General features: G+C 42.5%; 1 protein-coding gene and 1 non-coding gene across 2 annotated transcripts in view; both read right to left on the bottom strand.

Annotated features, from left to right (window-relative positions):
- Nucleotides 1-5,000, bottom strand: part of LOC143300277 (uncharacterized) — a 1,018,322-nt gene that overhangs the window by 166,398 nt on the left and 846,924 nt on the right. The gene's annotated exons all lie outside the window — the stretch shown is intronic.
- On the bottom strand, nt 2,272-2,390 carry LOC143300891 (5S ribosomal RNA). The gene has a single exon (XR_013057712.1). It is a non-coding gene; the product is annotated as a 5S ribosomal RNA (ribosomal RNA).

Here is a 5,000-nt window from a genome sequence, read left to right as displayed (position 1 = left end):
ACTCCCAGTCTCCTTCCTTAATTAACAGTCGATGGTTGTTTTAGCGAGACGAACAGATCTTGGTAAGTGGTCATTCCAACACAGTTGATGACAACAACAACAACAACAACAACAACAACAATAATTAGTATTTATATAGCGCTAAATCTTGTGCAGAGACAAATCAAAGCGCTTTCACACCAGTCAGTCACTCTAGACTGAAAAAAACAACAACAAACAACCAAAAAACAACAACTGAAAAACAAGGAAGAGGCAGGAAAGGGAGGCTATCTTGGAAAGAGGTGAATTTTAAGGCCAGACTTGAATTGCTGAGTGTGGAGACCTGATGAAGCGAGGAGGGGGGGGGGAGGGGTTGAGGGGGGAGGGGTGGGGGAGCTCATTCCAAATGCAAGGTCCACAGACACAGAAAGAGCAGCGGCCGACAGTGGAGTGTTTGAATCTGGGTTGGATACGCGTTGACAAGAGTGGATCCGAAGCCGATCGTGGAGAGCGAGATGGGGGTGTAGATGTGAAGGCAGCCACAGAGATAGGAAGGGGCCAGATTTGTGAATACATTTACAACAAATACACAACAGAAAACAACAACAACAACAGTAACAACAAAAACACAAACGAACAAACAATTCATAATATGGTTCATCAGCCGTCATGTTAAAATTGAAGTGCAACGTTGTGAACACAGTGTAAGCTTTTAAGCTTGTTGGTGCTCTTTTGTCATTGTTTGCATTGTAATCATGTGTACTGTTGAACAATAATTTATTAAAGATCATTTAAGACCAAACAAACAAAAAATGAAAAGAAATAAAAGCGTTGATTTATGTACGCTTATAGCTGACCTCATCAAATTCTTGCGCCTTATACATATTATTATTAGTAGTAGTAGTTCTTTTTTTATGTATTTATCTATTATTTACTCACCCCCTGTTTTTTCTTTTTTTTTTCTCTCTCAAGGCCTGACTAAGCGCGTTGGGTTACGCTGCTGGTCAGGCATCTGCTTGGCAGATGTGGTGTAGCGTATATGGATTTGTCCGAGCGCAGTGACGCCTCCTTGAGCTACTGAAACTGACAAAGAGAAAAAAACAAAACAAAACGAAAAAAACAAACAAAAAAACAAAACAAAGAAAATCAAAAACAAAAAAACACGCCAAATGATTAAATTCCCAAACTTTCGCTGCCCTATCAAAAAGTAGATCTAGTGCTGTCTGGGTCACACACAAGCCAGGACTAAGAACAGTGACAAATCGTGATGTGCGAAACCCCTCTCCTCTTCCAAGCTTAAAGCCTTATAAGCATCCCCGTCTGTGACAGAACAGTCCTGCTGGATGACTTGGTAGTGGTAGTGGTGGTGGTGGTGGTGGTGGTTTTCGAAAAAAAAAGAAAAAAAAAAGTCACTTGGAAAGATTGACTGTCGAACGCCAGACAAAAAGTCCTGGTTTTGAAGTGAATATTCTTTTCTTTCTTTTTTTCTTCTTATTTTTTTTTATTTATTTATTTTTTTAAGAAAAGAGGAAATAATTTGAACACGTTTTAAAGACCATATTATTATTATTATTATAACAACTCAAAGTGGATTCTGGAGATTTTTTTTTTCTCCTGGAAAATCTTACTCGGTGAGAGCATCAAACATAAACTCACGCGCGCGCGCGCACACACACACACACACACACACACACACACACACACACACACACACACACACACAAGAGACGGAGAGAAAGTTAACATAAGTAAATAAATACAAAGTATTCAAGCAAACGTTTCGAACTATGCTCATTAAGGGGCCCTGTTTAAAGTATATTGAACAGAAAACAGATTTTGGTTCGACGTTAAAATAAACCAGGTGAGTTAAGGGTAGAGACGTTTCCAGTCTCTCAGGTCAAAAGATGTGCAGATATTGCTATAGTACCGGCCTCAACCCCCTTTGTGTATATACGCACGCAGAAGCTCAAATACGGCATGAAAAGATCCAGTAATCCATGTCAGCGTTCGGTGGCTATTGGAAGAAAGGATATAACCATCATGCAGCCTCTCCAGACGGGGTACGGTTGCCTACACGGCAGGTTAAAAAAAACGGTCACACGTGTAAAAGGCCCACGTGCATGTGATACAAGTGAACGTGGCAGTTGCAGCTTCTGAGACAGTTTCAGTTTCAGTAGCTCAAGGAGGCGTCACTGTGTTCGGACAAATCCATATACGCTACACCACATCTGCCAAGCAGATGCCTGACCAGCAGCGTAACCCAACGCGCGCTTAGTCAGGCCTTGAGAGGAATGCCAACAGCCCCCGGTGTTCCCAGGCGGTCACCCATCCAAGTACTAACCGGGCCCGACGTTGGTTAACTTCGGTGATCGGACGAGAACCGGTGTTTACAACGTGGTATGGCCGTTGGCAAAAAAATTTCCCAAGCGGAGAAACGAACCCCAGGTTAAGAAAAATAAGTTTCATATCAGTATCACCTTTTTAACATAGCTGTTAATTAATCCGAGTTTCCTTTGCACTTTCTGTTCTCCCCAATATCTTTCCAATGTACGTCTCATAAAAGAGAACGAACGATTTATTCAATATACGGCCATTGCCCCATTTGAAGGGGTTAAACAAAAGTAAAGAAGATTTTCTACCTTATATAGTGTTATGGATATTGTTAACATACAAACAACAAACGGACACAAAAGCATTGCGTGAACAAGTAAATATTCAGACTCCAAGAGAAACTACAACAACAAAACGACAAACAACAAAAAAACAATTGTCATTGCCTTAATCTCTGACATCGAACAATTCTGTTGCGTTCTCACGCCTCTTCAAAAGCTTTGTATATATATAGAGAGAGATAATTATATCATTATGTTTTCATTTTTTGATGACAAGAGAATTTGTAACGAAAAAAAAACTTTCTCATGAAAGAGAGAATATCAGAAAGGCTTGATACTTTTACTTTCTTATATGTTTTCTGCTGCTTCTTTTCTGTTTCATCTCCAAGTCATTCGTCCAGTGAGGTATACACGAGGCAGGGGACAGAATCAATGCATCAGGATTCCAGACCTGGTGACTCTTTTGTGTTCAGTAATGTGTTCTGAATGCTTTTTGGACACTGAAGGCCTGTCCTCCAAGAAACCAACAGAGAGAGAGAGAGAGAGAGAGAGAGAGAGAGGGGGGGACAGAGGGGGCTGGGACAGAGAGAGAGAGGGGGGGACAGAGAGAGAGAGAGAGGGACAGACAGAGAGAGAGGGGGGACACAGAGAGGGAGAGAGAGAGAGAGAGGGAGAGAGAGAGGGAGAGACAGACACAGAGAGAGACAGAGAGACAGACAGACAGAGAGAGAGAGAGAGAGAGAGGGAAGGAGATACGGATACGGATACGGATAATTAATTCATGATTCGGCCATTGCCCCTCATGAAGGGGTACATACACATGATCATGTAAGAAAAACAACAAGAAAAAAAGCAGTCATATTATCTAGACCAAACTTCAGTATTCTAAGACATCACAGAGAGAGAGAGAGAGAGAGAGAGAGAGAGAGAGAGAGAGAGAGAGAGAGAGAGAGAGAGAGAGAGAGAGAGAGAGAGAGAGGAGAGAACTGAATACTTATTTACATCATGAACTCAGTTATAACCAACATCTTCGTTTTGACTTTTTTGTTCGCGTGGACAAACACATCATTGGCACAGTTATGAATCAAAACATCTCAATGAGTCCCGAGTACAGATACTTCTAGTGGATACCACCTTCCTTTTTTTTTTTTTTTTTTTTTTTTTAAATTAAGGAAGTGTCTGGGTTCGTTTCAATGTGCCTTTCGTTTTACTTAGCCGTGTGTTAGCGGAGTCGGTAGGCACTAATAAGCAGCGTTGACTTCAAAAGTTGTGTACCTTTTGTAAGTAGAGAGAGAATTACCACCCTTTATTTTTTGTTTCATCGTTTGCTCTTCCCTCGCCTCCTTGTCCTTTCATTTTGCCCATGGCTTGTGTAAACAATTAAACCAAAACAACAACAACAACAATAAAAACCCCACCCTCAACCGTGACCCGGGGCTGACACAACCTGCTGTCGGTGTACTCATCACTCGTCAAGTCACATTGTCGTTGAGTTCGCTCACGGCGATGCGTACAGCTGCTAATTCTCTACCCAGCAGTTGCGCTGAAGAAGCCGGCCGGATCGCCGTCGAAAGCTTCGCAAGTGAGTAGCCTTCTTTGGCTGAGAGATCGGTTTAACTTGGAAGTCATTATAATTAAAAACAACAAAAAAAAACAACACCTCTTTCCAACTTCTCGACCACGCCCACCAAAAGCATGGGGAAAACCCCAAACCGTGGGTGATTTTGCTAAAAATGGCTTATGTGGGAGGAATGGGGAAATGGGGAAAATCCGATTATGGGAAACGTTGATTATAAATTATTCCGGTAATCTGATGACAGACAGACAGACAGACAGACAGACAGACACCCAGCGAACACCACAGGGTGACCGCGAAGAGGAGAGCTATTTTCAAAACAAACAAACAGCCTTGGTGGAGGTAAACAAAGTGTCGTTTTTTTTTTGTTTTTTTTGGGGGGGGGTGGGTGGGTGGGGGTGGGGGGGCATGGGGGGGTGGGGAGATTCCCCGCTAAAGGGCCAAACAAGATGCCGGCTGTTGATGGAAGTTAATCAGCGAACCCGGCCAAGACCCGGACTTAAAATCTTTGAAGCACTAGCGTATGTGTGTTGTGCTGTGCTGTGCTGTGCTGTGCTGTGCTGTGCTCTCTCTCTCTCTCTCTCTCTCTGTAGGGGGGAAGGTGTTTGTATGAGTAGTAGTAGTCTTCAGTTTAACGTCTTTCCACTTTAACAGTATTGGGCACTTGGTTTAACTTGGAAGTCATTATAATAAAAAAAACCCACCTCTTTCCAACTTCTCGACCACGCCCACCAAAGAATGGGGAAAACCCCAAACCGTGGGTGATTTTGCTAAAAAATGGCTTGTGTGGGAGGAATGGGGAAATGGGGAAAATCCGATTATGGGAAACGTTG

This window comes from Babylonia areolata, chromosome 26 (genome assembly GCF_041734735.1).
Source record: "Babylonia areolata isolate BAREFJ2019XMU chromosome 26, ASM4173473v1, whole genome shotgun sequence".
Classification (NCBI taxonomy): domain Eukaryota; kingdom Metazoa; phylum Mollusca; class Gastropoda; order Neogastropoda; family Buccinidae; genus Babylonia; species Babylonia areolata.
This window is presented reverse-complemented; position numbering and strand designations above follow the sequence as displayed.